Raw genomic sequence first — 8109 nt, 5'->3', positions numbered from 1 at the left:
TAAATTGTTTCGTCTCATCTGACTTCTGCTCCAATCGTCTGTTGGATTCCTCGGACTTCTGTTCCATCGTCTGCTTTAATTCTTCATATTGTCTGTTGGATTCCTCGGACTTCTGCTCCATCGTCTGCTTTAATTCTTCATATTGCCTGTTTATCGTCTGCTTTAATTCCTGCTTCATGGCTTCCATATCGTCTTTTCGGGTTTGTTCTTGCCGCTGTAAGACTAGTAAAATTCGGTCTTCTAATGTCATTCCTGGTGCTGCACTTCGTTCACCGTTATCACTATCACTGGTTTCTTTCTGCATTGCCTCACCGTTCATTTTTCTTGTGGTTATTTTACCACTTCTAAGTCTTGTCAAGTTCGTAGTCATTAACCTTATTACAAAAGTAAATTCACCCTTACTTTACTTCGGGATATGAATTTACAAGAGTCCCGGGTGAGGTAAACCACAATTTTTACAACGACTCACCAAAGGTAGTCATCAACCTGGTTCGGCTAATAATATAAGTAGATTTCGAGTGGTAGTAATTGTTTACACATTAAAATATCTTCTGTGATTACATTTACTAGTATTCTCACCTTTTATATTGAAATTACAAAACAATGATACGTTTTAAACAATTTTATTCGTTGATTCTCTTTGAACGAATATGTACATAGACTGTATTGCAATCGTACATGTTTGTTAGGTATCTATCAACAACTACATAGCAACTAATTATATTATAATGTATGTTTCTTACATATATTAAAAACATTCTTCTTTTGTTATTATTAAATTAATATTATATCTGGTATAGTGCTTATGTAGAAGCACTTTCTGCCCAAAAATACAAGTAATTATCAATTTATACAAAGTATCTCGTTGTATTGTAGTGCGTTTAAAATATACTAAAGACTAAATGATGGGGTGTGCGCAACAGTGGTCTAACCCCGAAAAATGTGAAAATGAGATTTTGATGTAATCTCTTGTCATTTAAATTGAATCGTCTTCCCACTAAGTTAGATAAAATTCACCTAGTAAATTTTATATACATTTTATACATATGGATATTTAAGTCTGGGTCTGAATCTAAGGCCTAAAATATTCAAAACAGGAGTCCGAATCTGAACTTCGACATTTCAGATCTGGATCCAGGAACCGGATATCCGGATCCAAGATCCGAAACTTCGGATCCGGATCCAAGATCCGAAATTCCGGATCCGCACCCAAGATCCGAAATTCCGGATCCGGATCCAAGATACGAAATTTCGGATCCGGATCTTATAGGATCCGTATCCGTCTGGCCATCTCTAGGGTGTGTCTTCAAAGTTTACGATTTAAACCAGTTCTTGGCAGAGGCGGATCTAGAAGTTAAAAACTGCGGGGGGGGGGGCAACCAGAATCCAAACTATAATAGTATATCATGAGTTCACTAAAACTTCAAGAAATATATAAATAATAGCTTAAATCATTTTCGTTACTCAGAAAACTGGGGGGCTAGGACCCCCGGATCCGACGTAGATCTGCCACTGGTTGTTGGCTGGGTGGATTTGTGTATATTTTTTTGTTTAAAAAGTAGAAGTAGAAAGCAAATAAATAAAACAATTGAGGTTGGCACTTGCTTTCATATAGCTAAATTAATCTTATCATATAATTTCTATCATAAGAATTGGACTCTCAAAAAGTAGGGAAAATTTGATAAGAAAAGAGAAAATTTTGTGTCAGTTAAGGGGAATTTTCTTAAGAAAACCAACAAGCAGTGAACTTAGTTTAGGCAGGAAGAGTTGCTGAGACCTTTTTATACTTACCCTTACCCTATGACAATTATTGCACGAAAGAAATTTATTTATTTATTTATTTTCTGTAATAGATAGCTAGACTGATTATCGACTTCGTTAATGGCTTCGTTAATGGAACAAGTTCATGGATAACGGTGACCATAACGGCGTCCATCCATGGCTCACGTTAGATGGCCAAAAAAAAAAAAAACATCTAGTTGTTGCTATCTACCGGACAAAACTGAAACTTCTATTCTAGACCCTCTTTACTGTTTTTAACTATATTTTTTATGATACAAACAGTAAGTCTGTGGTGGATAACATCGTGTCTGTGGAATTTCTCGGGTTGATTCCCGTTTTCTCCCTCATTCTCACTCTACCAATTCTTTCATCTTCATTCACTTACTTAATCATCCGATACCCTTAGCCTAATGGGCATAATCGAGCGTCGTTAAGCTGAAAGATTTATATGTATACAGGCTGTGTTGAACTGACAAATTCTCATGCATATAAGAATACAAAAATGTTAATTGAGAACGTTTTTCAAATAACTGCCTCGATAGCGCAGTAGGTAGCGCGTGAGTCTCATAATCTCAAGGTCGTGAGTTCGATCCTCACTAGGGGCAAATTTGTTTTACACATAAATATATATCATAATGTTCAACAATAGGATATAATTATTACTGGAAAAACATATGTTTTTCCACTGTATATAATATGTTTTTCCACTATATATAATATGTTTTCCAGGGCTGGTTAAAGGCTAGTATTTATTTTAGGATAAGGAAGTTGAAAATAAAAACATATTAAAATTTGCTTTTAAAATAAATAGATATATTGCAAAGTATGAAAGTAAGAATGGAATATTGTATTGTCACCGGACTTACATGGCTCTGCAACAGTTCTTAGTTCTATGACGTCAGGAAACAAGTTCAATTTATACGAACACTTATTTAATGTTTGAAACAAACACCTGTTACATCCTTGTACACTCATGTCCAAAATGATTGTCGCATATCTATAACTGTCTTCTTGTAAAAATATCATGTAATAATGATTTTGCAGGAGACTTTTAATACTGATACTATGTGTACAATCGGGAAATATATGTGGTAAATTTCATAGGAAAATACAGTAATTATAAATTGGAAGATTAGAATGAGTAAAATAAAATGTTGCTAAATGGACACGAAAGTTTTGTTTTCGTTTTATTGTTCTTATTTACTGCTCTTTTGACATGAAAATTGCCACATACATGTCTTTGCCGATTGTACGCATACTAACATTATAAGAAATACCGGGTGAATTCGTTATCAAATTATATTCCTACAATAACATATTTATAGACATGCGACAATAATTTTGGACATGAGTGACACATCTTTTAATACTATTGTTAATGAAGTGGTCTATTTCCCCCAATAAAAACCAACATCAAGCAGGGCATGTGCTCCCTCCTGTCCTTCTAAGCCGGCCCCCAAGGCTGAATGTAACATTGCGGCTTTTTCCTGTTATAATAGGAAAAACTCAGGATGGTCAGCAACTGGTATCGAACCCAGGACCATTCGAATGTGAAGGCGAGAGAGAGGGTAAATCTGGTGGTCATATTTTGAAAAGAAAATAAGGAAATGGATTCCACTAAGAAAATGATTCACGTTGTCAATACATTTCAAATCTTTGTCTGGGTTTTCTGCCTTTCAATTCCAAGTTTTTTTTTTTTTTAAACCACGAAGGCCCTAAATAAATTAGAATATCGACTCTCCCGTGTGTGTGTGTGTGTTTTTTTTTTTTTTTTGTTTTTTTTAATATTGGCATGGCTCTTCATTTTATATCAGATTCTTCCCGCACTATTCTGTTATTTACCATAGGTAGAATCCTTTGAGAAAGAGACAGGCGACAAGTGCTTTAGTTCTCTATGGTATGTTTGTGACCGTTGTAGATATTTGAGTGGCTCTCTGACACGGAGCTGACGGCTGATATCATGTTGGTCCCTCTTATTTATTTGTTTCTTCAGTTCTGTTTCTCTTTTAGCCAAAAGAAAAGAATTTCACTCTTCTGTCCCATTTACAGCCGTAACCATCCCCCTCCTACGCTGTCCAACTTTGACCACATGCAGGGGAAAACGAAGGAAAAGGACGGGTGCATTTGCTTTGACGGCATTTCAGCGACAACCCCATCTGTTGCCAAAATAAGGAAACACTTTGAATTGCAAGGAGAAACTCTATCTTCGATTTGTCAAGATCACTTGAGTCCCGCCGGCTCTTAACGACCCTCGATTATGCCCATTAGGCTAAGGGTATCGGATGAAGATGAAAGAATTGGTAGAGGGAAAAAGCGGGAAACGTATATATGTATATACAGGGTGTTTCAAAACAACACCGAAAACGTTTCGGAGGCGATTCCCGACACCAAGATAAGATAAAAAGTATAGACCAACCTGGGTGCACAAATGCTTCCTGTCGGATTTATAAGCTGCCGAAAACATGAAAAAATAAATTTTAAAGGTCCATAGCTGCAAAATTATGGAACCTACCGTAATTGAGTTAAGACTTCTTTTAGGAACTAGTATGTGTCCTATCCAAAATACATGTTTCAGAATCCTGCTGTACTTTCGCAACACCTTTTACACAGGTAGTTGGTGAGTACTTCAAATTATATGTCCGAAGCAAAACTCATTCTATAAAAACTGTTGCGTGAGTACCTTAAGATTCCGAAGTATGTATTTTAGGATAGAGCACATATTAGTTCCTAAGTGAAGTTTTGACCCGACTACGGTAGGTCCAATAGTTTCAGAGCTATGGGCATTTAAATTTAATTTTTTCACGTTTTCGGCAGCCTATAAATCCGAAAGGAAGCATTTGTGCACCCAGGTTGGTCTATACTTTTTGTCTTATTTTAGAATCGGGAATCAGCTCCCAAACGTTTTCGGTGTTGTTTTGAAACACCCTGTATATATAGGTCTATATACCGTCTTTTACGAAGTATAAGTCGGAACCTAATTTTTAAGCATTTTTAAAAAATGACTACCGTAACAGTTTAATGGAATATGGGAGGGAGATAGTGTTAGCAAGCTTATGAATCCCAGCAACTCATGTTCGTCGCATCGGTGCATTGCTGCTATCAGTTTAATCCATTGTTGCCAGATAGAAATAGGTTTCCCGCGGCATCAAATGTATGGACATTTTTAAGACTGGCAATAATTTTAAATCAAACACTGGACATATTCATATTAATTTTGAGTACGGTATAAGACCCACTTTAATTTTGGAGGCAATTTTCAAAAAAAAAAAAGTCTTATAGTCCGTAAAATACGGTAATGGCTTAAACCTCTTAAGCTTGAAAGTAAATATGATTTGTGACGTAAGGTATCAATAAAGAAGGATTTTTGAAAATTCAACAAGGAATAGAGCGTTGAAATGAATGTGGCAATTATTACATTAAAATGTATATACATATTTTGGAATCTCTAGGACATGAAATTCACAATATGGACTTCTCATTTAAAATAAGGAGATACTTGTTTCAGCGTTTATTTTATTTATTATATATATATATATATATGGTAGTTGGACTTCTCGTTTAAAATAATAAGATTCTAGCGTTTAGCGTTTACTTAATGTAGGACATAGAAGCGAAGCAGAGCACGAGCGAAGGCAAAACGGATGGGAATTTAAGGTCCATATATTGAAATCTGGTAAGGTTTTTTTTTTTTTTTTTTTTTTACTTTTGGAATTTCCACTTTTTGAGGCAAATTTTAGACTTTCACTCAAACAACTACTGCTTCCTTACTATTTACCGCATGATCATGGTTTATGCTTCGTTTTTTTTTATTTTTTTTTTAAATTTAGAATAAAGCATCTTTTCCAAATGTACTGCTCGCTTCTCCGTATTATATCCCAGAAACGGAATAATCTAGAGTTTTTTTTTTTAAATCTTTTTTCAAAATTTTTGCGCCCCTGTGGCCCGGGTCTGGCTTTACGTAGGGATCTGGAAATCTCTAGAACAATTCGCAGTTGTGCATACAATGCGTGTACAAAATTCCAGTCTTGTATCTTGAAAACAAAGGTCGGAAAAAAATTAAAGTCTAAAAGTGATCCACTTTATATCTATCTATCTATCTATCTATCTATCTATCTATATCTATATTTATATATCTATATATCTATATATATCTATATATCTATATATCTATATATCTATATATCTCTATCTATCTATCTATCTATCTATATATATATATATACAGGGTGCGGCACGTAAAACCGGCCAGTAAAGTGAACACATAAAATGAAATGTCCCCTTATTTCCCCTTAAAACACGTCTGCAACTTCTCTCACTTGCATGAACCTGTTGACTCAATCTTCTGGTTGACTTTCGAGGACTTCTTGTCATTATCTCCTCCACCTGCATCTTTAATTCAGGTGTGCAGACAGATGGTCGTCTGTTCCTGGGAGCATTTTGAACCGATCCTGTACGCCGCCATTTTTCAATCAATTCCTGAATGGTGCTTTTTGCTGGCACAGAACGTCCTGGAAATTTCTCCTGAAACAAATTCTTTGTTTTCGCAAAAGATCCAGTGAGAATGAACCCTTCAACAATGGCAACACGCTCGGGTATCGAATACGGCAATATCACACACTGACACTCACCCGGCTTAACACAACGAGGCCTTTTTCTCAACTGGTTTCACTGGCTGCGGCTGCACGTGACTGCTGCAGGTCACGTAAGTTGACCCGACCTCGACACGCCATCTCTTGGTAGGAAGGTAGATTATTTAAGTGTTGCCAAAAACACAATATACCAGAATATTACGACGGGCCGGTTTTACGTACCGCACCCTGTATATATATATATATATATATATATATATATATATATATATATATATATATATATATATTCTAAAAATTTACTGCATCATTACTGTTTGGTCTAGGTTCATGGTTAAACGCCTTTTTCTTCAGTATTAGATGTCCTTTAGAATGGTGCCACTTATATATCCGTATCGTATACTTGAACCGTGAAATTTAACCCCCAAAAAAACTATTTTTTTTTTCTGAAAACGTCATCCCCTTGGAACATTTGCGCCCCTCGAGACCGGGTCCGAGTTAACGTAGGGATTACAAAAAATTGAGAAACACTCAAAGATGCCTACAATTCGTATGCAAAATTTCCTTCTGATGTCTTGAAAACTAACGGCCGGAATGATTTTTTTTTTTTTAAAATTTGCTCCAAGAAAAAAGTGACGCTTCTCTGCGCACACTTGGCGCCGGCAAGTTGATCATCCGGTTTCAAAACGCATCTGGGGTGTTCTTTGGTATCATGCTTGTCTCGGCCAATAAAAAAAACACGCGTTCAATACGTGTTATATGAGCTTAACAAGCGTTTAAACATAACACTACTCCAAGGTACGAATTCCTACCAAAAATCCCCAAAGGGTTAATAATACACCTAATTACAGAAAAAGAAAGGAAATTCTAAGATAAAAGAGTCAAAACCTATACTTTTTAAATTTTTGAAGCAGTTCTTGGTAGATGACAGTATCTTCTTGTCAAATTGTTTTTGCCAAGCCAAAGAACACTGCAACATACACACACATTGCACTTCATAGGCAGTGGTGCCCCCCCCCCTTATGTCCATGACGCAACCCCCCCAATTGTCTAGACGTAGGTGTTCTTCCATGAAAAAATCTTCTTTTCGATTAATTTTTACACTCCCTCAAACATATTTATACAGATTTTTACCCTCCCCAAATATTTCAATGACGCACTTTGCGTCATATATATGGTACCAAAATATTTATCATCCTCTTAGGTATTGATCAACATCAATATCATCTCTCTACAGCTTATGGTTTCCGAGCTACGGCTCTTTAATATCTAGAAATTGGCCATTTTTGGACAATATCACGGGAATGGTAAGTCATAGAGAGATGATATTGGTGTTAATCAATCCCTAAGAGTATGGTAAACTTTTTGGTAATGATAATAATTGGTGGCCACTGGCCAATTGTCCATGATCAATATCAGTTCATCTCTCTACAAATTATGGTTTCGGAGCTATGGCTCCTTAAATATCTAGAAATTGGCAATTTTCGGCCAATATCACGGAAATGGTAAGTCATAGAGAGATGATATTGGTGTTAATCAATACCCGAGAGAATTGTAAACATTTTGGTAACGATAATAATTGGTGGCCACTGGCCAACTGGCCATTGGCCAAACCAATGGCCAATTGGTCAGTGGCTACCAATTACTCTTTGGTACCAAAATATTTACCATCCTTTCAGATATTGATCAGTATTAATATCATTTATTTATGACTTACAGTTCCTGATATATGTCTCCT

General features: G+C 35.9%; 1 non-coding gene across 1 annotated transcript; it reads left to right on the top strand.

The window, feature by feature from the left end:
- The first annotated feature begins 2314 nt into the window (after positions 1-2314).
- Positions 2315-2387, top strand: TRNAM-CAU (transfer RNA methionine (anticodon CAU)). Its single transcript has one exon. It is a non-coding gene; the product is annotated as a tRNA-Met (tRNA).
- Positions 2388-8109: the final 5722 nt, after the last annotated feature.

The sequence above is a fragment of the Thermobia domestica genome, chromosome 10 (genome assembly GCF_964235325.1).
Source record: "Thermobia domestica chromosome 10, izTheDome1.hap1.1, whole genome shotgun sequence".
NCBI classification, from domain to species: Eukaryota; Metazoa; Arthropoda; class Insecta; order Zygentoma; family Lepismatidae; genus Thermobia; species Thermobia domestica.
Note: the sequence above shows the minus strand (reverse complement) of the source record. Positions and strands in the feature narration are given on the sequence as shown.